This window comes from Hyperolius riggenbachi, chromosome 4 (genome assembly GCF_040937935.1).
Source record: "Hyperolius riggenbachi isolate aHypRig1 chromosome 4, aHypRig1.pri, whole genome shotgun sequence".
Taxonomy (NCBI): domain Eukaryota; kingdom Metazoa; phylum Chordata; class Amphibia; order Anura; family Hyperoliidae; genus Hyperolius; species Hyperolius riggenbachi.
Genome location: NC_090649.1, coordinates 190,141,464 through 190,168,871, shown reverse-complemented (window position 1 = coordinate 190,168,871; position 27,408 = coordinate 190,141,464). Strand labels below are relative to the sequence as shown.

The following is a 27,408-nucleotide window of genomic DNA, read 5'->3' as shown; positions in this document are numbered from 1 at the left end:
CTGCCGATATATATATATACATACTCTAGTCAGTCTAGTATTGTGTAATTTATATATATTGTAATTATTATGATTGTTTCTGTGTATGACCCGGCGTGCCCTCCACTTTGATTAAAGTCTCATCCCTTTGTACTACAGTCATCTCATACCCGTTATAGACCTTGGCTAGCCTAAAGACTCTGTCTCTGTCTCATCCTTAATTGTACCTCAGCCATCTGATCTTATGTGTATGACTTCGGCCTGTTTATCGACTTAGCACTTGTCTCAGCCCTTTGTACTTTAGCCATCTGATTACCAGTGTATGAACTTAGCGTGTTAACTGACCTAGCTCTGCATTAATCCTTTTGTACTGCATATTTCTGACCTCACGTGTATGACCTCAGGTGACGATTGGACTTTGAGTTATAGTATACTCAATGTACACTTATACCAGTGTTACAGTAGCATTTTGTGTTTTTTTAGGAATACTATTGGCTGTATGTGAGAGCGCAGTGGAATTGGAATATCTTGAATGTGGAACATCGCTGGGACCAGGACACAGAGGACCAGGAAAGCTCTAATAGGATCCAAGGCATTCCCTCACCTTAGGTGAGTATGTGACCTTATATTTGTCACTACAGGTTTGCTTTAAGAGAGTACTTAGAACATTTGCAGCTGATAACTGTTAAAGGGCAAGACCTTTTTTAAAGTGTATACATTACAAATGCTATTCCTATTCAATACCAAATCCAATGACACCTCATGGAATTTTCCTAAAATATGTACCCCTAAGTATCATGGGAAGTGTAGTGTCCAATAAAGTGCAGCCTCAACTGCTTCTTGCTAGAATAGCAATCCTAATCAGTGAATGGTGAGAAATGTGTAAGGTACTTTCTAGGAGGGTGGCTTTCAATTGTTTCTTCTACCTCCTGAATTTTGTTTTTCACACGTTAATTCCAACCGGACAGAAAGTTTAATGTTCCAGTTCCTGTTTAGCTGAGTGTTTTGAGATGATACAATTTTGTCTTTGGGTAAAACATGTGTGATTTCTAGTGGCCAACCTAGAAAAAGGAAGCAAGCGGAAATATGCAACACTGCCAAAACAGTACAAACACATATAATACTTAAAGGAATACTTAGGTCAAACTAAAAAAAAGACTTTTACTCACCTGGGGCATCCCTCAGCCCCCCGAAGCTGGATGGTGCCCTCGTAGCCCCGCTCCAACCGTCCTGTCCCCGCCGGCGGCTACTTCCGGGTTCGGCGACAGGCTGGGAATGCGGCTGATTTTCCGCGTTCCCTGCCGCTATTATCACCCTCTATACTGCTATAGCGTATATATATACGCTATATATACGCTATAGCAGCATATATATATACGCTATAGCAGCATAGAGGGTGATAGTAGCGGCAGGGAACGCGGAAAATCAGCCGCATTCCCAGCCTGTCGGCGGCTGTCGCCGAACCCGGAAGTAGCCGCCGGCGGGGACAGGACGGTCGGAGCGGGGCTGCGAGGGCACCATCCAGCTTCGGGGGGCTAAGGAATGCCCCAGGTGAGTAAAAGTCATTTTTTCAGTTTGACTTAAGTATTCCTTTAAAGCGAGAGGGAAATGGAGGCTGCCATATTTATTTCCTTTAAAGCAATACCAGTTGCCTGGTTATCCTGCTGATCCTCTACTTCTGATCATCTTTAGCCATAGACCCTGAACAAGCATGCAGCAGATCAGGTGTTTCTGACATTATTGCCAGATCTGACAAGATTGGCTGCATGCTTGTTTCTGGTGTGATTCAGACACTACTGCAGCCAAATAGACCAGCAGCGCTGCCAGGCAACTGGTATTGTTTAAAAGGAAATAAATATGGCAGCCTCCATATTCTCACTTCAGTTGTCCTTTAACTTTCCAGCACTCAATTGTTACGCTTGGTGGTATATTCTCCACAGTCAGCACGACATGCATAACCTGACGTGAAGGAGGTACACACGCTAGCACAAGGAACCAGGATATTCCCAGTTTAACGGAGGAGAGGACTGACTCCAACAGGAGATGTGGCGCACAGAGCAGGCATAGATCTGAACAGCCACAAACAATCCTTTCACTATAGTGGCTCAGCGCAAGGTAGCGCTGAGCGCATAAACCAGAACTCAGAAGATCAGGACAGGTAACAGAATGAATGCTTGCTTAACTAGTCACTGCTTAAGTGACAGCAAGCGTCCAAAACAAGACAGACTGGAATGAGGCAGCCAATGCGATTGCAGCGGTGGCGTGCCTCACAAGGACAGAACAGAATAATCGGGAAATAGAGTCAAAGAAGGCAGACGTAATACACACAAATATACAATAGGTATTATTTCCTAGCGTATTATGATTACAGCTATCAATGAACTACAAACGACTAACTGACATATGTATATATCGGCGATAAACCAATATATGACATAAGCAAGGAACACTAAGAACTGGAGCAGGACCAGGAAGGATTCGCTACTTCTATGCAGAAGTGAGTGCAATCCACGCAAGGTAACAGGAACGGGACTGAACTAGCTAAGCACGGGTGATCACGATACGCGCAACCTACCAAAACGTGCTGAAAACTGACTGACTGAACACAGGATATAAACAGTTCGAGTACGTATATATCAGCGACACTGATGTATTAACGTAACACGAATACAAGGAAAATAACAAACACGCTAGTATGCGTATATATTGGCGATGAACCGATATATGATGCAAGACTAGCAAAGTAACAATAAGTGATAAACAGAACTAGAAGGACTCACTGACCCCTGCGCAGGAGTCAGTGCAGTCCACATGGACTAGGACCAGGGGGGCCGAGACAGAGTAACAGACTGATCTGAAACTATGATAGCCCGAGGAGCCCTGCGGGAAGCAGATCTTTATACTGAGGTCATCCAATGGGAGCAGACATGCAGATTCCCACACAGGTGAATGGTAATTATTCAATCCTGAGCTGGCCAGAACTGCAGAGCCACTGCAGATGGAATCAGCAACTAGTTTGAGTGCAACCCAAACTATGCAAGCAAATGCATGTAATGACATCAAAAACTGCTTGTCTTCAGTAAAACTGCAGCCAGCAGTACATGCTGCAGACGTGATCATAACCTCAATAAAGTGAGGCCTATTTATAGACATTTGCTTTAAGAGACATTTCATGTTTTGCTTTTTTTAAATCATAAAATACACACGGGTCTTATTTGTAAAATTGGCAATGGATACAACTTTATAATTTTGCCCCTTTCCACTCACCAGTGTTTTGTGTGTTTTTATTTCTCAGTATTAAATATTGGCAAAAGAGTGATAGGTAAAATAGATACAACTTTATCATCTTGGTAAAAGGTAGAAAGGAGTTCTTACAATTGGCTGCAAACTTACTGCTTTGAAGTGCTTCTTCACATTTTCTAAATTCCTTACAGCGTTGTTTTGTTACTAAAGTAGTACTGAAGCCCCCTTTAAAAAAAATAAATACTTACCTCTGGAAGGGGAAATCTCTGGATCCCATAGAGCAGTGGTCCTCAAGCTAAGGCTGAATGCGGCCCGCCGATGCTTTTTCACTGGCCCCACCAAAGACAAAATGTATAACTTAGAGTTGCGGCCCACTGTACCTGTAAATATCGGCTGCTCGCAAATAGAATAGCAGTGCTGGCATCACCCATCCATCCACATACTGTAGAAGCCAGCAAGAAGTATTTCGCTGGCTTCTAATCCAATTCTGCATCAGGTGACATTGCTGTCCAACTGGACTGCAGGTTGTCCACCTGGGTATGCTTCACTGTCTGGTGAACGAAGACGTTCTTTGAGCGCCGCATGACTGTATGGCTGCTGCTGGGAGTTCTCCTCCAGGCATGATTGGGGGAATCAATACCTAGATTCAATGTTTTTCAACATCATTTTATGTATATTCCTACCCCCAGCAGTCTGAAGTATGTTGACCCCGGCCCTTGACCTAAAAAGTTTGGGGACCTCTGCCATAGAGCCTTCCCAGTTCTCTCTCTGTGCTCCTGGTTCACAGCTGTCCCCCAAATTGAAGTCATTCGACTAACTGGTTGAAAATGCCTTTGGGAGTGCTCGTGTCCCCAAGTGCTTCCGGGCGGCTTCATACTGCGGCTTCATACTGCGCAGCGCACGTGTGTGCTTTCACATGCACAGTACGAAGCTGCCTATCTTCGGAAGCATTGGGCGACGCAAGTGTAAAATCGAAATCAATAATCGAGCAACATATAAGATATACACCAAAGTCACTGTACATGTAGGCTAGGGAAAAAGTTTAAACACCAAGGAAAGTTGCCAAAGTGTACAGTCCTGGCCAAAAGTTTTGAGACTGTCAAAACTGTCAGAAACTCCCCAGATCTTATTCCCATTGAGAACTTGTGGTCATTCCTCAAGAGGCGGGTGGACAAACCAAAACCAACTAATTCTGAGAAACTCAAAGAAGTGATTATGAAAGAATGGGTTGCTAGTAGGTGTCCGTTTCATTGCCTGCATAGGAAGTGGGGGTCCTTGGCAGCCGGGCAGCGTACACACAGCCACTCACAACATAGTACGCAGCACGGAGGCGGCTGCATCCATCTCTTTACGGCGGCCGCTGTAAGCTAAGTAACTGCTCGATAGAGCAGTTACAAGGTGGGCAAAAATACATGAGATGGCCAGAGGGGTGGAAAATAACGGCCACTCACTATACAGGACAAGATGCCTCCCTCTTTCAGAATGGTATAGGCTGCATTGGCGTCGGAAAGGTAAAACAACTGACGTCAATACCTGTCTCTAAATGTTTATTGACAGGAAAAAAAAACATTTGCAAAAGAGTGCATAATGTCATAAAACAATCCTCCAACAACACATATGTATGCTAAAGGGTCTAAAATAGATACATTTAGCAATAGTGCCCCTTTAAACAGTCATTTGTAAATAAAACTCCATCCAAAAGTAAAACCAAAAAGAAGGGGGGGGAAAAGTTTTGTCTGGTGTTCCAGTCCTTGTCAGACATTACGTGGATGTGATGCATGCACAGAGGTCAGCTGTGTTATATAACAGCAATATTGTTTTCTTCACATCCTTTTTTCTCTTCTCCTGTCTAAGCCACAAGTAATTTGCAAAATGCACTGACAAGGAAACTAACTTTTTGTAAAGGAAAGTAGCAACAACCAAAAGGACGACTTGTGTAGCGAAATATTGTTTACTTAGATATGAACAGCTTCTGTTTATATCCTACAGCTTTTAGTTATCGATTTACATAAGAGTGACACAGTCAGCTGAGCTCTCTGCTGTTTCTCTCACTCCTGTTTTCTTCCTGCTCTTAGGCTGGTTTCACAGTGGGATGTTACAGGCGCACGTTAGAGCAGCCTGTAACGCACCCCACCGCACAGCAATGAAAAATCAATGGGCTGTTCACAGTGCCCACGTTGCTTTACATAGTAATGCTGCGCCACCAGACAAAGTACTGCATGCAGTACATTCTAAGTGGCAGAGCCGCGTTAGACTGCTTGCACATGCTCAGTAACGTTGGGGAGGAGCGGAGAGCGGCCAGGCACATGGCTAATTAATATTCACTGCACTCAGTGACGTGCAGTGTTTACTTCCTGGAGCGGCCGCTCTGTGCAGTGATTGGCCGGCGGGACCACGTGATGCCGCATGCGCACAAGAGTACGCATCACGGCATCACGGACGCCAGAGTGAGCTGCACAACGCGGCTCACTCTGACGTCCAAAGCAGGGAGCACCAGGCGTTGCGTTAGGGGCACGTTATGCGACCATAACGTCCCCTAAAACGCAACATCCTGGTGTGAAACTAGCCTAAATGTCTAGCTGTGCAGTAACTAAACAGACTTAGCCTCCTTGGCGGTTAATTTTTTCTGCAAAAATTGCAGAATTCCAATTTTTTTTTATTTTTTTTTTTAATGTTTCATGTAAAGCTACCAGAGTGGTAGCTACATGAAACACCACTAGAGGGCGCATGTGGCCCTCTAGTCCGATCGTCGCCGGCATCTATAGCAAACAGGGGAACGCGTATATAACGCGTTCCCCTGTTTGGCTTCTCCTGTCGCCATGGCGACAATCGGGATGACGTCATGGACGTCGGCCGACGTCCTGACGTCAGGCACACCCGATCCAGCCCATAGCGCTGCCCGGAACTCATTGATCCGGGCAGCGCAGGGCTCTGGCGGGGGGGGGGCCTCTTCAGCCGCTGCGTGCGGCCGATTGCCGCAGAGCGGCGGCGATCAAGCTGTGCGCGCGGCTAGCAAAGTGCTGGCTGCGCGCACAGCAATTTACAGAATGAAAATCGCTGAGATCTCCCCCTGCGCGGCATAGCCCGAGCTCAGCTCGGGCTTACCGCCAGGGAGGTTAAAAAACGTGAGGCTTTTCCCTCCATCCTTCCTCCCTTTGTCTGCCTTCCCCCCTGTGCCATCCTAAATCGCCATAGGACGGCGATCAGCTCTCTTCCCCGCCTCTCACAGGCATCAGCCTATGAGAGGGCACACATCATGTGCCGCTCTGAGGGACAGCCGAGTGTCCCCCCTTACAGCGCTGCAGGAGATAGCTGCGCTGTACAAATGTAACCAAAGAGGATTTCTTTCCCCTTTCGGCTCTGAACAGTCTGCTAGCCTTGATCGCATCAGAGCATTCCCTGGTAAACTGCAGCTCCAGGGCTTGACGCCAATCAGCATTATGCCGCCACTGTCACGCCCATCGGCGTGACGCGGTCTTTAGGTAGTTAAGCACTTTCTGAACTCAGAAGGCAAAAAGTCTGGGATTAGTAGTCCCAGGGCTAGATTTCTGGAAAAGCCACAAAGGCTGCTGCAGCACAAGCGGGTGAGTGGACATGAAAGAATGGTTGCTACTTATGAAATAGAAGGCTGCAAATGGAGAGCAACACATGAAAAGGGAAGCTGATGCCCAAGGGAGACGTGCATGATAGAGAGGGTCTTCAGTACATTGATGATACACATGGAAGAGGGGGCTGCACATGGAATGGGAGGGGCACTGCTGCACATGGAAGGGGAGCCCCAATACACTTGGTCTAAGGGCAAAAAAATATACATCCATCCTTGAGTAGACCTCTGACCAGGGCCGGCCCGCCCATGAGGCGGGGTGAGGCGGGTTCCTCAGGCAGCAAGATGTGGAGGGGCGGCATCAGGCATAACAGGAAGTAACTGCGCCTGGTCCTTGCCGCCTTCTAGTCTGACTGCCTGGGGAGGAGCATTCTGCGGGGCTGTCTCTATTTGGGGGGGCTCTCCCGCAATCCCGGGAACCCCCCCTTCTGTCCCGGTGGCTTGGCAGAGTTGGAGGCGAAAAAAAAATGATCACGGAGCCAGCAGCTCCATTACGGCAAGCAGGAGCTTCATTCCTCCCCCTACTGTGTGTGCGTGTGTACAATTCACACTCCGCCCCCTCGCACAGTGCGGGAACATCAATACTTACTCCTCTCAAATGGAAATGCTGCTTGCCGTTCTCTCCCGGCTTATTGCTGGACTAGTTTACCTGTGTATCAAGCAGTGTCTCTGGGGAGGGGATGAAGCAGAACGGAGGTTTCACACGGAGGTTTTGCTTCAGATGACGGAGCTGGGACGAGTAAGCAAACAGATGCAATATATACTGTCTGCAGATAAGATAACTTTGCAGGGCAGCTGTGTGCTTTGTCCCACTCTCAGCCTGCCTGATTTATTGCCTCAATAAAAACGTCCTATTTCCTCCTTCACTCTTTTCACTTTCCTTCACTCTCTCACTGTTTCCTTATCCTATCTTGTTTTTTCTCTTCGGCTTTCCCTTCCTCCCCATCTCTATCCTTTGCTTCTCTATTGCTCCTCTCACTCCCCTTTCCTCTCAATTTTGAGGAGAAGGAAACCTGATAAACTGCACTGATATCTCACTCTCTGTCCCCCTCTTCTTCTCTACCAATCTCTCTTCTTTCCTCTGCTCTGTGTCCTCATTCTTTCCTTCTCTTACTCCCCCCCCCCCCCCCCTTGTTTGCAATAATTGTCCCCTCTTTTGCTCTTTTTCTAATCTTCCTTTCTCTTATACATAGCTCCCAACAGCCTCTTTTGGAGGGACAGTCCCTCTTTGAGAGCCCTGTCCCTCATTCCCTCTTTCCTCCTCATTTGTCCCTCTTTCAGGACTTTGTCACTCTTTCTATGTAAATATATATATTTCTCTACTAAAAAAAGTGTTCAATTGACTAAACTTTATTCCCATCCTTTAAATTGATATATTGCTGATTTTAAAATGTTAATATGAAGGAAAATTAACCAGGATAGAAAGGACCAATCTTTATGGTATACGTGACTTGGGGTGTGACGAGGGTGTGATCAGGGTGTGTGGCAGGGGCATGGCTTAAGTGTCCCTCTTTCTCATCTCAAAAAGTTGGGAGGTATGGGAGAGCGAGTGCTGGTTGATTGGCTGCTTCCTCAATTTGCCTGCAGGCTGCAGTGAAGTCCTGGCTGTGACGCCTCCGTGCCTGCACACACCGTGAGTCATTGACCCGGCCGCCCGGACTGTGTTCTGCCTGGGACCCGCCCCCAACTAAGCTGTGCAGTGCAGCGCACGTCAGTTCTGCTGCCACGTGCCACTCACCGTGATGCCGCCGGGCCAGCCGCCCTAGAGGGGGTGCGCTGTATGGAGGGGAGAACCGCAGCCGCGGGGAGGGCAGCCCGACCTCTCCCTCCCTCCCTCTCCCAGGGCTGGTCTCCGTGCTCCCCCCTCCAGACTTGACATAGAGCAATGTGCAGGGAAGCCTGTACTAAACGACTCACCTCCCTGCGTTCCCATCGCCGCTCAGTCGCCGCTGGTCTTCTGTTCTCCGCATACGCTGATACACACACTGCTTCCGACTACAGGAAGCAGTGTGTGTATCAGCGTATGCGGAGAGAAGAACACCAGCGGCGACTGAGCGGCGATGGGAACGCAGGGAGGTGAGTCGTTTAGTACAGGCTTCCCTGCACATTGCTCTATGTCAAGTCTGGAGGGGGGAGCACAGAGACCAGCCCTGGGAGAGGGAGGGAGGGAGAGGTCGGGCTGCCCTCCCCGCGGCTCTCCCCTCCTTTAGGGGGGCAGCTACTTATCTAATCTATACTGGGGGGCAGCTACCTATCTAACCTATACTGGGGTAACCTACCTAATCTAACCTATAATGTGGGGCACCTACCTAATCTAACCTATACTGGGGGGCACCTACCTAATCTAACCTATACTGGGGGGCACCTACCTATCTAACCTACAATGGAGGTACCTACCAATCTAACCTATACTGAGGGCAGCTACCTATGTAATCTATACTGGGGCACCTACCTATCTAACTTGTATTGGGGCACCTACCTACCTACCTAGCTAGCCTACCTAGTGGAGTGGGACCAAGTTGGTTTGCTGAGACAGTGTGTTGGTTGGGTCAGGTGCACCGTGTTGGGTGGAATCGTCACGATTCCTCTCCACACCCAACCAACACACTGTCTCAGCAAACCAACTCGGTCCCACTCCCTGGATTATACATGATTCATTTAAATCCTCTAACACATCCACTTCTAAGATGAGGGCTAAAGCCTGGTACACACGTTCAATTATGATTGGCCAATCACTGACCAATTTTACCACCTGCGTCATGTAGTATGAGGCTGGGCAGCAGATATTGCGCACTATGAGCAGATTTTGTAGGTATTCCTTATACTACATGAAGGAAGGTGGTAAAATTGGTCAATGATTGGCCAATCGTAATTGAAAGTGTGTAATCAGGCTTAATTCCGCTAAGAAAGACAGGAGGGAGAACAAGCAGATGGAGACAGACAGGGATATGGGGGGGGGGTATCGGGGGGGGGGGGGGGGGGCGGGGCGCCTTCACGATCTTTGCCTCAGGCAGCAGAAAGTCCAGGACCGGCCCTGCCTCTGACTCCCTTTGAGAATCTGTGTGAGAGCGCACAGCCGTCCCTTGGCACTCACTCCCAAATATAAGCCTGGTACACACATCCAATTTTGATTGGCACACCACTGATCAATTTTATCACCTTCATGTATTATGAGCGTTTACATAAACAATCTGTTCATAGTATTCAAAGTCTGTTGACACTCATGCTACATGGAGTAGGTAATATAGGCCAATCCAGTTTCAGAGTGTGTTCCAGGCTTTATTCTCTGTTGACTCGTCAAAGAGGATCACCACACACCCCTTATAAACAGGGGGGAGAGGGACTTCGGCCAGAAGTTTACTGACCCTAGGCGGTGGAAGATACTTAAGCTCGGATCACATTGCACTGATCAAAAACCGATCCTGTAAAAACGAATCCGTTTTCGGTTTCTATCGGATCAGTTTTTAACACTGGGCATCAGTTTTTGATTTCTTATTACCCATCACCAACTGCTCACTATACCCACAATGCATCTGCTTATTTTGTTTGATCTGGAACTACCGCAGACTCCACACACTTGCATTCTGTTCACTGAAACTGACTGATTGGACTGCTGTGAATGGAGCCTACTGCTTTGCAGTGGCGTAGCAATAGGGGTTGTAGAGGCAGCGACCGCATCGGGCCCTTGGGCCAGAGGCACCCCATGGGGCTCTTCCTCAACCAAAGTATTAGCTATTTATTGATCCTGTGGTGGTAATAATCACTTCTATAGATGCTTTGAACAGTAGTAATCATTAACAAACTATTCCCCATCCCCGTCTTGCACCTCTAATACTGTGGATGACCTTGGCAGGTTTTGTTGCGCCATATCAAGTGTTACATATAAAGTGCTTGGGGGAGGGGCCCATGTAAAACTCGCACCGGGGCCCATAGCTCCATAGCTACCCTACTGCTGCTTTGCATAAGATCCGTTTCATCTGCTGGGATCTGTTCCGTTTCGCTAAACACAACATTTTAATGACAATATGAACCAAACCTTATTCTCGCACAAAGCATCCATTTCAGCCAGGTACCAGGAATCTGCGAAAATGTACATTGCTAGCCGAGTGCTATAGCCAGAGATGTTCTAAAAATCATACAACTGTGCTTTCCTTGCAAATAAACGTTTACATTAAATCACTAAATATAGAGTACCCTAATTTACTCCAGCCACACTATTTACACTCTAGGGGGTTATATGAACTCATTCCTTACAGTTCTGCATAGTTTATCTTCTGCAGAATCAGCAGAAAAAACGTGCAGAAAACAATATTGTTTGTGCCTACAGAAGCTGTGGTATTCTGACATGAATAATACATAGGACGCCTGGCTCCAGGACTATGCTAACATATGTTACTCATTAGTTGTGAGCATGCAATCTGGATGGGGAAAGCTGTAAATATCACTATGGACTCCAGGGCATGCAGAATGTGAGATTAACCACCAGCAGCCCCGCACTGCCATTGTCTGGGAAACTGGGTGCTTTTACCAAATGCTCAGCTGTTGGGACAACATAACCAGCTCTACATTCCAGCAGTGTGTGCGCAAAAGCAGTAACAGTTAATGTGTTTATATTGTTACAGCGAATATGAATTACAATAATCCTCCCAGTTTCTTATTTTCTTACTGTGTACTTCTGTCTGTGCTTTAATTACAACCTCTATTGTTCCTGGTTGTGTGATCACTTTTGTGATGTGAAGTTTTGTTTAATGTTGAGCAGATGTTTTTCTGCTAATCCTATGAGGCTATGATCAGATCAATGACCCTCTATGTCCACGTGCCTTTGTCCATTTGCACCATGGTTTTACAAGCACTGCAAGCCCCTTCTTCTATGTCCATCCACACGCTTGGCTGGTAACATCCCTAGAGTTCGGTACACGTGGTACATTTTCTTCAACAAGGATTGTTGCACCTGCAAATCTAAAGTGTGTACAGGTGTCCTTTGATTTTGGTGTCCTCCCCTGTAGTCACCCACCTGGTTTGCATTCTCATTTAGTTCATTAGTTTCTGTGGGCATTTCAAAAGAAATGTGGTGCCACTCCTGCATCTCCACAAGGACTTTTATTTCTTTCCAGCTCTTTCAGAAACCCCTAGTATCTCTCCTTCTAGTTACTTTCCAATTAATCTTTGGCTGGCCTCTTTTTGAGAACTCTAGGGGTACCATAGTTTAGTGCCATTTTTTGTATGTGGTTCTAGCTGGTTTGCTTAGATTGTATCCTGTTCAATTCCACTTTCACATATCTTAGGCTAATTTCACACTGTAGGGTTTTATGCACACAACAACAAAGTTCTGTTGTAGGAAAGGACTTATTGGACCCAATTCATCAAACACCGGTAAGGCTGGTTTCACAGTGGGACGTTACAGACGCACGTTAGAGCAGCCTGTAACGCACCCCCACCGCACAGCAATGATAAATTAATGGGCTGTTCACAGTGCCCACGTTGCGTTACACAGTAACGCTTCACGTCAAGATCAAAGTACTGCATGCAGTACTTTATACGCAGCTAAGCCGCGTTAGGTTGTTTGCACATGCTCAGTACGGGTGGTTTTTTTAATTTTAGGGGCGGAGAGGAGGCGGGGAGAGGCTGCTACGTAGCCAGGCACATGGCTACTTATTATTCACTGCACTTGCAGTGTTTACTTCCTGGAGCGGCCGCTGATTGGCTGGCAGGACCACGTGATGCGGAGAGCTCCGCTCACGTGGTCTCCGCAGCGCCTCCGACAGAGCAGGCGCACCAAGAGCTGCTTGTAACGCGGCTCTTGGTAACGTCCTGCTCCAACACCACCAGGCGTTGCGTTAGGGGCACGTTATGTGCCCTATAACGTCCCATAAACGCAACGTACTGGTATGTAAGTAGCCTAAGACAGTTTGTGCACAGGCAGCACATGGCACTTTTACCAGTACTAACACTGGGGGAGCACTGCCCATTAACCTATTACTGCCACTCACGTTACCATAGCAAAACACCCATAACCCCGGTAACAAACATAGTGCTAATAAGCTTATGGGTGGTGCTACCCTGCCATTAGTACCAATAAAATTACTGTGTGCTCCCTGCGCATGCCAATCTTCCCACTGTTTGATGAATCAGGGTCATTGTTTTAAATGGGCTCTTTCACACTTGCTCCAGCGCAGTGCATATTGCATTGCTGCATGCATTTTTACAGACAGCGCACAAGTCTGCCATTCATTACTGTGGAGGCACCCATGTTACACCTGAAAGATTGTACATTGCAATACAATGTAGGGCTTGATTCACAAACCCATGCTAACTGTTAGCACAGGCGTGCTAAACAGTTAGCACGTGAAGTGCCGCTCACGGACTTTTGTGCGTGCAAAATTCCGCGTCATCGCGCGCAAATGTCTGCGAGCGGCATTTCACGTGCTAACTGTTTAGCACACCCATGCTAACAGTTAGCACAGGTTTGTGAATCTAGCCCATAGTGTTAAAGAGGCTCTATTCCATGGTCTTAATTTTTTTCTACAAACTTTAATTTGTTATAAAAACAAGTTGCTAAGCTTATTTCTTTTGTTTTTGAATCCAGGTTCATGACAAAACTAAATATCCTAAACCTTGCCTCACAATGGTATAAGCCCTATTAACGATTCTCTCATGGTATCGCCAAAATTGATAGGAAACAACTATTGGAAAAAATAACGCTACTTGCCCGTACATTAAAAAACATGGGATCCCTGGACTAATAGGAGAAGCCAGCTACACAATGAAATGTAGGTACTTGGAAAAACATCTCTAGATGTTTTCAGAAATCTTTTTGTGAATGAGTATTACCGGTAGTAAGTAGTCCTAGTTTTATTGTGTGATGTTTCCACTTTTATGACTGTGGACTATATTGTTCACTTGCATACACATTTTGTATTATTGAAGATTTCATTATAATAACTTTTAAAATGAAAATCTTCTTCAGCTTCCTGTTTTGCGTATCACACTAGTCAGTAGGTGAAGAAGATAGGTCCTTCCCTGCTACTTTAAGGCTAGTATATCCAGTTACATTTATTTATATTTCCTTTGTCTTTCTGTAATGAATATTTAATACTGCAACAGATGTTTCTACCCCTGATTTTAATAATTTATCTTACACATATGATATGCTTTACCAACAAGCAAATGTCATCTTCAGTTCGATAGATTTTCAACAGATTTCATGATGAAATCTATTGAAAATCTGTGTGCAATATATTGAAGGACTCAATCTCTCTCTGATCAAATTTAGATCAGAGAGGAATTGATCTCTTTGCCACATTTGGTGTCAATCTAAACGTGTACCGGCACTTCTGACAACAATGAATGATCTTATGAATTTAGTAGAGTCTCGGTTATACAGCACCGACAGGGATTAGCTGATGCTGGATAAGTGTGCAATAGTCTCTCAGATATGGCTTGCCAATCAATAATGCTTCTCTTTACTAGCCTGTAAGACATCAAAGCTACTACAGTAAACTCCCCATTATCTGACACCATTGGGGAGCGGCCGATGCCAGATAAGTGTGTTTCCTGGTTGCTTAAAGAAAACCTGAATTGAAAATTAAAAGTCAAAATAAGCATACACAAGTCATACTTACCTCCCATGTAGTCGTCTACTCAGTGTCTTTCTCCTGTCCCGCGTCCTGTTTGTTCACTGTGATCAGGGGAATTTTCCATCCTCCACTTTGAAAATGGACATTACCCATAACAGCTTTCTGGTCAGCACACAGTTGAACTGTAACATCGCCCACTTGAGCCATAGGGAAACATGGACATTACCTGGTACATCAGTTTTCCTCTCAGCTATAACTGACAGCAACTGATATTTTACTGATAGCAACTGATATATTTCAGATCTGACAAAATATTGTCAGAACTGGAAGGGATTATTGTCAGAAGAAAATGGTGAGCTTCTGAGAGGAACTGATGGCAAGGTAACTATGCAATGTTCATTTGAAGTTACCTCATGTGTTTATTTTAAATATTTTTACTCAGTACAGGTTCTCTTTAGGAGTCAATGTTAAAAACTAAAAAACAGTACTGTTTCCCACACTGTATACGTACCATAAACTTTGCATTAATGTTGAAATACAGTAAATAAAAACAAATTAAGACAAAAGGACAGACTTAACTTAAAGGGGCACTACAGCGAAAAACTGTAAAATGTAAAATATGTGCAAACAGACAAATAAGGAATACGTATTTTCCAGAGTAAAATGAGCCATAAATTACTTTTCTCCTATAATGCTGTCACTTACAGTAGGCAGTAGAAAACTGACAGAAGTGACAGGTTTTGGACTAGTCCATCTCTTCATAGGGGATTCTCGGCAAGGCTTTTATTCTTGATAAAGATATTCCCTAAAAAATACTTAAACAATGATGCTGGTCAGCTTCCCTGCTCCCTACACAGTTTTTTTGGCAGTTGGACAGAGAAACTGCCATTCACTAAGTGCTTTTGAAAATAAATAAATCCCTCAGAAACCCCTATAAAGAGATGGACTAGTCCAAAACCTGTTTTTATTCCACAACTTCTTCCACTCTGCTTGAGGATAGAAAAGTGAAGACATTGTTTCATCTGAATTGTTGATTCCTTGAAAATGTCTACATGTTAATATTTAATTTGACATGTCGTAAGGTAGGTATACAATATTAAATCTCGTAAACAATCAATATCTTCCTGATGACAAATATTAACCAGCTTGCCTCACTGATATTAGAACAGCTCTCAGCAGAGAATTGTATCTAACATCATCAGTCAAATGCTGAGAATACACGGCTTGATTCTGAGCCATTTAGATGGCTCGATAGATCATTTCTGACATGTCCGACCTCCTGCCCGATCGTTTCCCCGCTCGATTCTGCATTGAGGGCAATGGAAAAAGATAAGAAAAACAAGCAGAAGATTAAAAAATCGCCTGCGTAATCGAGCGGACGGGAGAATTGAGCGGCAAAATTGAGCCGTGTATGCCCAGCATAACACTATCTGCACTGCTGCTTGAGGTAGTACAAAGATAATGCATCTCTGCTCACATAACACACTTCCTCCCCGTTCCATTTCAATTTAAAGAGGAACTCTAGTGAAAATTATATAATGAATAAAATTGCTTATTTTTTTTTACAATATTCATTAATGGATTATTTAGTCATTATTTGCCCATTGTAAAATATTTCCTCTCTCATGAGTTACATTCTGAAATGTATCACAGGTGGTGACATATTTAGTTCTGCCAGTTGATCTGTACAGAATGTTCATTTACTGAGAGTTGTATGCACAGAGGGAGATATTGCTTGCTTGGTAGTTGGGAAAAAAACACAATGCAATGAGGTTCACAGACAGCAAACTGTCAAGACCATGGTAATGACATCACACTATGGGAGGGGTTTCACCACAATATCAACCATACAGACACCCCTGATGATCTGTTGGAGAAAAGGTAAAGATTTCTCATGGGAAAGGGGGAATCAGCTACTGATTGGCATGAAGTTCAATCCTTGGTTAAAGGTCCTCTTTATTAACCAGCTGAGCGGTCTGGACGAGCTCAGCTCGTCCAACACCGCCAGAGGCTGCCGCTCAGGCCCTGCTGGGCCGATTTTAATGAAATAAAAAGCAGCACACGCAGCCGGCACTTTGCCAGCCGCGTGTGCTGCCTGATCGCCGATCCGCCGCGTGCAGCGGCGAAAGAGGGTCCCCCCAGCCGCCCGAGCCCAGCGTAGCCGGAACAAACAGTTCCGGCCAGCGCTAAGGGCTGGATCGGAGGCGGCTGACGTCCATGACGTCACTCCGCTCGTCGCCATGGCGACGAGGTAAGCGAAACACGGAAGGCCGCTTATTGCGGCCTTCCGTGTTACTTCTGGCCGCCGGAGGCGATCGGAAGAACGCCTCCGGAGCGCCCTCTAGTGGGCTTTCATGCAGCCAACTTTCAGTTGGCTGCATGAAATAGTTTTTTTTTTATTTAAAAAAAAACCCTCCCGCAGCCACCCTGGCGATTTAATCAGAACGCCAGGGTGGTTAAATAGAGAACTCTGGAGAAAAGTTAATATGATATGGGCCATTAGAAGTCCTCAGGCTGAAGCTTTACAATAAAATATATATTTACATGTAAACACTCATACTGCACAAATAGAAGAACTCAAACTATATCGCTTCAATTGCTCTCAGAATTAAACACTGTTCTTTTTAATCTAGGAATAGAAATAAAAGTAAATATTTACCAAATGTTTAAAGCTGAAATTCCAAGTCTATTAGTCTGTTTCACAGCAATATAAATATTTGGTGAAAAATAGTAGCACTAGTATTGGATGGCACTTTGGTTCGCGTACGTTAAAAAGGGGCGCTGGGAAAAAAGGGCGCCTGGTTTTTAACGATAAGCATGGATAACGTTTAAAAATGTATTGTACTGTATTTCGTTTAAAATTAATGTTTTTTTAAAGTTATAAATCATTAAATAATGTGCATTAAATCGGCAATTGTAAAAACGTTAATCTTTCGTTTAAATACTGAAACGTATAATAACGTAAAAAAAAATAATTACTAAGTAACCCTCCCTGTACCTACCCCTAACCCCTAGACCCCCCTGTTGATGCCTAAACCTAAGACCCCCCCTGTTGGTGCCTAAGTAACCCTCCCTGTACCTACCCCTAACCCCTAGACCCCCCTGTTAGTGCCTAAACCTAAGACCCCCCTGTTAGTGCCTAAACCTAAGACCCTCCTGTTAGTGCCTAAACCTAAGACCCCCCTGTTGGTGCCTAAACCTAAGACCCCCCTGTTGGTGCCTAAACCTAAGACCCCCCTGTTGGTGCCTAAACCTAAGACCCCCCTGTTGGTGCCTAAACCTAAGACCCCCTGTTGGTGCCTAAACCTAAGACCCCCCTGTTGGTGCCTAAACCTAAGACCCCCCTGTTGGTTTTTTCGTTTAAAAATAATGTTTAAAAAATGTACTGTTTTTCGTTTAAAAATAATGTTTGAAAAAAATATTGTACTGTTTTTCGTTTAAAAATAATATTTAAAAATGTATAAATCATTAAATAATGTGTAATCATGAGAAGCAGTAATAAAACATTAATTCTCCGGGCGCCGCTTTTAAAAAGCTATTTTTCACCGGCGCCCTTTTTTCCTATCGGGCGCCCATTAAACGATATTTATTATAGGAGTGAATGGCGGCGCCCGATTTGTCCACTAGCCTCAGGCGCCCGAATTTACTGTTTCCCTTTGGTTCTCCTACGGCAATGTTTTTTAAAGTGGAAGAAGAAGAAAAGAAGCTTCTTTTTTCCAAAGAAGTCTATAATTAAACAGCTACAGCGCGCATATGCCCACCAGGCTGCTTTCTGTATGTAACGAAAGCTCTTATGCCGGGCATACACGACACGTTTTATGCACCGGATCGAGCCAGCGGCTCGTCCCCGCTGGCTCTTCCTTATCAGCGCTCGATTACCTGCCATTGTCCGCCGGCTTGGATCGAGCGGCATGATCGGGCCAGCTGAATATTATCAGCTGGCCGGATCAGCTGGTCGATACACGGTACAGAAACGTACCGTGTATCCCCAGGATTAGGGCCTATTGCCACTAAATGTGAATTTGCAATGTGATTATTTGCATTGAAACTGAAACCAATGGAGCCACTTGCATTGAATGTGTTTTTTCAAATGCGGTGCGATGCACAAAAAATATGGACTGCATGCTCCAAATTTGCAGAAAAACTTAAAAAAATGCGTATGGGAAAACGTATGTAAAATGTAATATCTTAGTGGAAAAAAAACCCTAACACCTTCTGTGTAGTGATGTCAGATACATTTTCTGCTGCAGCAGTGATCTTAGCAGGTCAGGTTCATGGGTGTAGGCAAATGTAGAGTAGACCACCCCTAAAGGTGGCCATACTTCAGGTGACTTGGCGGCCGATCTACCATCCAATTCGATTATTATAATCAAATTGGATGAAAATCTTTGCTGCCAAGTGCATGCCTGACAAAGCGACCAATTTTGGGACAGAAATTGGTCGCTTTGTTTATCGTGCATGCTGCAAGATGTCGGGCCAAAGTTGCTTGAGCGGGGTGCGGCGGTACGGCAGCGATTTCCGGAATAAGCAGCAAGACGATGAAACTCCCATCACAATGTATAAATGTGCATCTCTAATCTGATTAGAGATAAATTTGTCTCTTGTAGATTCTGCCCATATACTACAGGCCGATTCCTGTCCGATTTCAGCATGAAATCTTCAGGGAATCAGCTGAGCCGCTGCGTCCGCACTGCCGCTCTCCCCCTAATGTATAAATGTTTCCCACGTGTGTGCATTTATACATTTCCTGTCCTGTTGCAGCCTCCACGTGGTGTCCCGTAACCTCCGGGTGGCTATACGCTACTGGTGCATAGCGTCGGACGGCTGACTGCAACAGGACAGGTAATGTATAAATACACACATGGGGGGGAACATTTATACATCAGGGGGAGAGCGGCGGCTCAGCCGATTCCCTGATGATTTCATGCTGAAATCGGATGTGAATCAGCCTGTAGAATATGGGCAGAATCGACAAAAGACACATTTATCTCTAATCAGATTTGATTAGAGATAAATTTGTCTCTCTATCGATTCTGCCCATAATCGTCAGGTGTATGGCTACCTTAGAGGGGCTTACCATGAAGTGGTAGGTAAGCTTACAATCCTACCTATTTGATAAGCAGCACGAGGATTATTATGTTTTTATCGTTAGATTAGTGTTAGGTCTTCCCCAAGGGGGTACGTCACCACCGTGGGGAAGTCTATTAGGTCATAATTTGTGCACACATTATCACTGAAGCTAACACCCCCCTTTGCCTGTAGTGAGTGCTAGTTGCGTAATATAGTCCAGTTATTGGAGCTCTGCACATCAATGCAGATAAATCATTCAGGCATAAGTTTTGTTTGAAAGCGCTGCCATGTCTCCCACTGTGCAAGCTTACAATCACATTTGTACAGAATGTGTCCTTTTAGAGCCAGTTAGATTAACCAAAGAGAAGGTGTCACCCTTACACCCTCTATTGGGGTCAGCTGGGGCGCTCTGCACCTCCCTAGCCGCACTGCATTAGGGAAGAATGACGTTAAAAGAGGTTTGTGAGAGGGGTTGAGTTAAACAAAAACAGGTTTAAAATAATTGGTAAAAGCAAGTTACAGTAGATTCCCAATAAAATCTTGCTCCCCTTCTTCCAATACACTTTCATTATGTCCAAAAAACGTACCTTGTTGGGTTTGTGAACTTTGAAAAAACAAGTGAAACAGAAAAGTCAAAAACAGATGCGTGAGAACCAACACATAAGAAATACCTACAAGCTTAATCCCATTCATTAGGGCTCTGTCACATGTACAGCTGATAGCAGAACAGTTCACAGCTTATCCACCACTTACACTCATCTGCCGGGTGCTGGCAGGTGGTTGCATACCTCCTTTAGGCCTGGAACCCACTACAAATCGCAATCGCTATCGTTTTTAATTAGCATTTTATAAGCAATTTCATGAGCGTTTTCAAGGCGATTTTGGTTGCGATTTTAAATTGTAAGCTTTTTGCCAGTGATTGAGTAGCGATTTATGATTTTATTTTCTGATTGGTCCTTTCAATTAATTGCATTTTTTCCAGTGTGCAGTAATTTAAAAATGCTAGCAAATCGCTCTGTGTAGGTTTTGACGAGTGATTACGCCAGCGTTTATAAACTTTACATTGCAGAAGCACTAACGATCAAAAATGCTGCATGTCCTGCGTTAGTGATTTTGCTAATCGCAATCGCTCCAGTGGAATTTGGCCCATACATTAACATTAGCTGAGCGTTTAGGGAAATCGCTAGTGTTTTGAAAACCTCCCTAAACGCTAAAAAAAAAAAAAAAAAAAAAAAAAAAAAAATCGCTCTAGTGGGTTCCAGCCCTTACTTTCTGCAAAGCCCATTTTGCCAAATACAGTATACAAGGCAGCTGCATTGTCTGAATCGAGCAGAAGGCGAAATAGGGCCCCCAGCAAGATAGCAATTTTAGCTTCCCCTGCTAGTCAGCTTGCCTTTGTGGTATGATCCTGGCTATTACTTAACAATGAGAACTGTGATGTAGGTACTAAAGCTAATCCACATGCTGAACACCAGATGATCAGAAGACCAATGACTGACAACACATATAATGATGCACAGAATTCACACAGGTCCAACATCACAATGTAGCTTAATTGGTGTTTTAAAATCACACAGCAATTTCTTTTGTCTGCCTGGACAAGTGTATTCCCAGCTTTATACATTCATTTTGGGTGGCCATACAGCTGCTTGGCTGAAATTGTGTTTGGTTACAGTTTTACTGTAGATGATAAAAATAAAAACAGGTCCATATTCAGCAGAGAACATGTTCTGCCCAATACCAGTGATAGAATTATTTCAGCTGCTGCATTACATCATGTGAGTTTGATTGTTCTGCCGCCTAGTGGTCAGCATGCATATAGCAGTTAAAGCGAAATTCTATATATTTGTGTGTGTAATGATACAGGGTTATTATTATTATTAAGTATTTATATAGCGCCGACATATTACGCAGCGCTGTACAGTGTACAGGGTTTCCTGTAAAAGCCTGGCATTTATATTGTATTGTACACACTATGCAAGTGTTTAATCACACAAGTGCATCCTATCTTGCGCGGCTCCAGCACTAAGCGCAGTCTGCACTACTATGTCACCTCAGTCCTCCCATCCTCCGGGAACGCTTCTGGCTTGTGAAGGCGTACGTATGTTTCAGCTGCCGGTGAGCTGAGCGCAGGATGAGATGAATCCCCAGAAGCATTAAATACTATCCCCCCTCCAGCAGCTCGGTGGGAAATTTAATTCAGTGTCTGGCGATCACCGAATCCCCAAATTACTCTTGTGCGGGGCGCGCAGCATAGCACTAATGCTATGACAGCACCCAGCTTTGGCACTCGGCAGTGATTGCCAAAATTACCTGCTTTGTTGTGAAGACCCTTACATACGCTATGCAATATAGGGAGCAGGCATGGGCTCACAAATGGTTACAAGTCCCTAAAGACTCGAATTTGTGATTTAAATGCCGCTTAATTGCCTCAGTTGTACGGCTGGATGAGAAAAGGGTTAGTTATCCATAGGTCCGTCATCCTCCCTGTGCTGCAAACAGCTTGCACGCGTCCTATTGGACGCGTTGCAAGCCCCACCATCGCACACTTCCTCCTTAGGACGCGTGCAAGCTGTTTGGAGTGCAGGGAGGATGACGGACTTATGGGTAACTAACCCTTTACTCATCCAGCCGCACACCTGAGGCAATTAAGCCTCGTTTAAATCACAAATTCAAGTCCTTAGGGACTCGTAACTACTTACGAGCCCACGTCCGATAGGAAGAGCCACATCAAAGACACCGACTTGGAGGAAACGCAGTATAAAAGGTGGCCACACACCATACAATTAAAATTTTTCACAAATTCAATAATTTAAATTGGTTGTCCCAAAAAATCGAAAGCTTTTCTTTGTTTTCGATTGATAAATCCGATCGAATTTCGCTCTTTTTTTCAATTTTTTGAGATTGGATATGTTGGAAATTTCAGACAAACTTTATCAATAATTGTATGGTGTGTGATGGATTGTCAATTACTTGATGTACAGTTCCAATCAATTTTTTCTGAGCTTTAAATTCTTTTATTCATGATTGGGGAAAAATTGAACATAGGTGTGTGGTACATTGGTCAGATTTTTGAATTGAACAGATATTTAAAAAAAAATGTATGGTGTGTGTGATCACCTTGAAGGTTGTTGTAGTGATTTTACTTTCTTTCTAGCAACTTATTTATTTATTTTTTGGGTGGTTGGGGTAGTATCACAGTAAAATTGGTTTTATACAGGATTTCAAAGCGATTTTGCAGCAATCCTGTACTTTGCATTGGAGCGCAAACACTCCAAAGCACTGCAGAGCGTTAGCAATTTGTCTTAATCATAATCACTCTACCGCTTCCCCTCAATAAACATTCATTGGCAAAGCGCTGTTTGGAATCACTGGCATTTGTTGACAATCCAAAAGCACTGCCAAAAGCGCTCAAGTGGGTCCCAGGCCATACAGACATTCTCCCATAGAGAAATCAATGTGTATTGTTCTATGGTGAGGGGAGAGACATACAAACAGCTTCATGCTAAAGGACCAATAGGCATTAGGCATATTTCCCTACCATCCACGTCGACCCGGAGGGGGAATAGTAATTAACGATGCCAGGACTTGTGCAGGAGCAGGGTAAGCTGCTTATCAGCTTTATCATGGGCCCAAATCTCCCGGCGGCTATATTATAGTTATGCTCTTAATGATCCCTGTACTAAAAGGTACATTTCCGAGTTATATTAACAGGCCCAGCTTAACCATTCAAGCCCAGTTGGATTATTAAATAAATGGTAGCAAGAATTAGGGGGCTAGAGAGATATTACAGGGTGGCAGGAGGCCTGGGAAACTATTTCCAAAGTATCTATCAACTTAGCTAAAGTTAAAGAAGCATATAGTGTTGATGCAATGGCTTTGGGTGCAAGCCAGGTTGGCACACCTGACCCCAGGCAGCTCAAACATCCGTTTCAGAGAATGGGGACAGCCAGGTGATATGTTGCATACGTTTTGCACATGCCCCATGTTATGTTCTGGTCCAATAGATTTGGACTGATCCATTCATTTACAGGTACTAACATACTGAAATAGCCTTGGCTGGAGAGCTTACATTTTAGAGGACAACTAAACAGAGATAAGGAGGCTGCCATATTTTTCCCCTTTTAAACAATATCAGTTGCCTGGCTGTCCTGCTGATTTCTTTAGCTGCAGTAAATCACAAACCAGAAGCAAGCATCTAATCTTGTCAGGTCTGACAATGTCAGAAGCATCTGATCTGCATATGCTTGTTTATGGTCTATGGCTAAAAGTATTAGATGCAAAGTATCAGCATGAAGCAAGATAGCCAGGCAACTGGTATTGCTTAAAAGGAAATAAGTATGGCAACCTCCATATCCCTCTCGTTACAGTTGTTCTTTAAGCACCCTTCTATGACCAAGCTCCAGTTTAAATCGCTTACTTATATTCTTATTGCCGCTAAACAAACCATTGCGAGGGGTTGGAAAAAAGCAAACTGTTGTATTTGAAGAGGTGAAAACGGATCACCTTTTTCCACGAGCTGTGATCTGCTTTAAAAAGCAGATTGCAGCTGTTTTTCCAATCACAATAGCACAGTGATTGACATGTAAATCTTTCCACTTGCGAGCTACAATTTTGCCAATTGCCAGCCTGCGCGATTGCATTTCATTCCCAAGGACTGCATGGCGCAATTGCGGCAGGTGGAAAAGGCAGCCTGCACAGTCTCAGACCCAGAAAGCGCAATCGCAAGTGCACTTTCTAGGGGAAAAGGACCCCTTACTTGCGCTTATCAGGTAAGTGTCTAAAGGGCTACAGTTATACAAAACAGTTTGTGACAAGATTTGGAAAAGGCCCATGAGAGCTGTGTCACTGCTCAGCTGAGATATAAAATGGCTATTATGACACTACCTTGTTGATCATCGTGACCCATGTTGGGAAGAAGCCCTTGTAGCATTGAATTATCTATATATGTTATATGTCCTTTTTGTGCCTATTTTCTGTTCAATAAAATATTTGCAAGAAAAAAAACAAGTCAGAAGTCCATAGATTGTAGGCTCTGGACGACTAAAAGACTGCCATTTAGCTGAGACAATAAAAACATTCTTTTTTTTAACAGGCATCATATTTAAGAGTAGGATATACACAATTGTCATTTTATTTTCTCAGAGGATATACACGATTGTCATTTTATTTTCTCAGAGGATATACACGATTGTCATTTTAATTTTCAGCTCAGATTTTCTATAATAAAATAGATGTTCGATTCAATAAATCTATTGCATTGAAATAAAAAATGAAAGGCTCTTATAATGGATTTTGAATATATTGTTAAAACGTGTAAGAAAGGCAGTCATTTTTATTTTTTTTTATAACTGCATGCAGGAAGGAACTCTATCTACTTCATTGATTGGTATGAATTTGGTGATGGTGGCAATTTGAATTGCAAATACATTTTTGCTGAAATCGGATTGAAAACACGTGGTGTAAAGTGGTGAAATGCTTACCAACTTTGAGGCCTCTTTTCCACGGACAGTTGAACTGTGTGCTCAGCAAGCAGTTACCAGGCAGCAACAAGCAGTTACCTGGCACCAACAAGCAGTTACCAGGCAGAAGTGAACAGTTAGTTGTAAGAGTTTGAGAGGCATTTCGCAGCCTATCAACAGTCTGTGGAAAAGAGGCCTAACGCCTCCTTTCCACAGTTGATAGGCAGTGAAATGTCTCTCAAACTCTCACAACTGCTTGCTGCTGCCTGGTAACTGCTTGCTGAGCACACAGTTCAACTATCCGTGGAAAAGAGGCTTTAAAGGGAACCCGAGGCGGGTATTTTATATCTTAAGAGAACACAGAGGCATGTTCTGTTCATAATTGCATGCCCGTGTCTCTGTATTGCCGCCTCTATTCCCCCTAGGTTCTGCTGTGTCTCCCGAATAAAGTGCTATGCTCGTGACAATCTACTTGTCGCTAGCCTTGTATTTACCTGCAGCCTGTCATTCTATCCCCCTCCTCTGTCAGCCTCCGTGTGCTTCCTCCAATCGGAAAGCTAAGCCGCGACCCAGGAAGTACCTCCCAGGTTGCGGCTTAGCTCCTAATTGGAGGATGCACACGTAGGGGGGCAGCTGCAGGGACGGGGCAGGGGAGCCAATATAGAATAACAGGCTGCAGGCACTTTTCTCGGGGAACACAGCAGACCCCAGGGGGAACTAGAGGCGGCAATATAGAGACAGTCTCATGTCATTTTGCACAGAACATGCCTCTGTGTTCTCTTATGATATAAAATACCCGCTTCAGGTTCTCTTTAATCAGTGTGATCAGACGGAAAATTGACTGTTCCTCATATTTAGGGATGATCAGTGATATGCAAATATATGTACATTTTTATGCAAATATATGCAGCTTGTAATTGGACCAATCAATTTAAACCTGGGTGGGACTTGAATGGTCCATTTTCAAGCTGCATATATTTGCATTAAAAAAATTACATACATTTGCATAAACTCAAATATTTGCATATCATTGATCATCCCTACTCATATTAAATTCACTAAACCGCTTAGGGTGCATACACATATCCAATCTTGATTGTCCAATTTTACCACTTCCATCTAGTATAAAAGCCAACAGATTGTAATTCATTTCAACAGTTTCTATAGGCAAGCGCTCATAGTAAATGTTATAAAGTTGGCAAATCAACATTAGATGTGCATGTATCTTTACGATGTGTGCACACATCCAATTTGGACTGGCCATTTTCACAATGACCATGCAGTATTAATATCATTCAAAATCCGCTGGCCCTCATACCACATGGAAGTGGTACAACTGGATGTGTCGTTTAAGCTTTGCTCACGCGTGTGAGAATAGGGATTGAGACCCAATTCCTTGGGCTACAGTGCTATGCCAAGGCTGTAAAGATGTGTTCTGTTGCTATCTAGAGCTGTGTTCATCTGCTATGCTGATCATAGGTCCAGGTGCAGGAGGAAATCAGAAACTTCTTGCAGCACAGGGACACTTCACATCGTAGCTGAATGCTACCTCTCTCTAATCTTCAGATCGTGGTTATTACCTACATAGACACGGATGTTTGAATACGGTGTGCCTCCCGTGTGCCTCTGAGGAAGCGGCTTGTGGCCGTGGGACACGTGTCAGGCAGTCTTTTTATGTGAATTGGAAGTCTGTGTCTTTGTATCCATATGCCATATCGGTGATCTGAAGAGATTATATATGAAGAATAAATAAGAGGATTTGGTTCAAGGAAAAAAAACACGCTGTGTGTTCATGTCTATATGGAAATCAGAGACTGCTGTACACTCAGATTCCTTTCAGAGGCATTCCCAACCAGCATGTGTACAAGACATTAGTGTTACTGCTTTACAGGTATCTTGGGTAAAAAAAATAAAAATGTATGAGATATTGTTCCTGATGCACACACCATACAATTTTCTGTCAGATTTTCTGTTTATATGTATATTTTTTCCACTGTTGGAAAAAATATATCTAACAAAAAATCTAACAGAAAATTGTATGGTGTGTACCTAGAATAAGGCCCGGTACACATCTGCGTTTTTTTGCGGACCCGGTCCGTTTTACAGCCAGTGTGCTGTAAAACGTCCATTTTCATTGGTTGCTATTTTGCTGCAAAACCTTCAGTTTCCGGTCCGCTGAGTGAAACGGTCAGGAAAATTGGGTCCTGCTGCATTTTTTTACCCATTCAGCGAAACGGAAACCGGAACGGTACGGCTGGACCCACAGCTAAAAGCTAATGTGAATCGGGCCTTAGTGTAAAATTTACAATTAATTAAATTTAAATCTTTAAAACTGTGTTTTTGCATGCACTGATTACAGAAGAAAAAAAACATACTTCACATACACACTTAAAGAGAATCTGTACTCTAAAATTTTTACAGCAAAAAGCATACCATTCTATTCATTATGTTCTCCTGGGCCCCTCTGTGCTGT

The 27,408-nt window shown here is 44.0% G+C and overlaps 1 long non-coding RNA gene across 1 annotated transcript; it reads left to right on the top strand.

Annotated features, from left to right (window-relative positions):
- The first annotated feature begins 467 nt into the window (after positions 1–467).
- Positions 468–26,693, top strand: LOC137571663 (uncharacterized). The gene is made up of 3 exons (XR_011031401.1): positions 468–588; positions 13,413–13,596; positions 26,502–26,693. It is a non-coding gene; the product is annotated as an uncharacterized lncRNA (long non-coding RNA).
- The last annotated feature ends 715 nt before the right edge of the window (positions 26,694–27,408 follow it).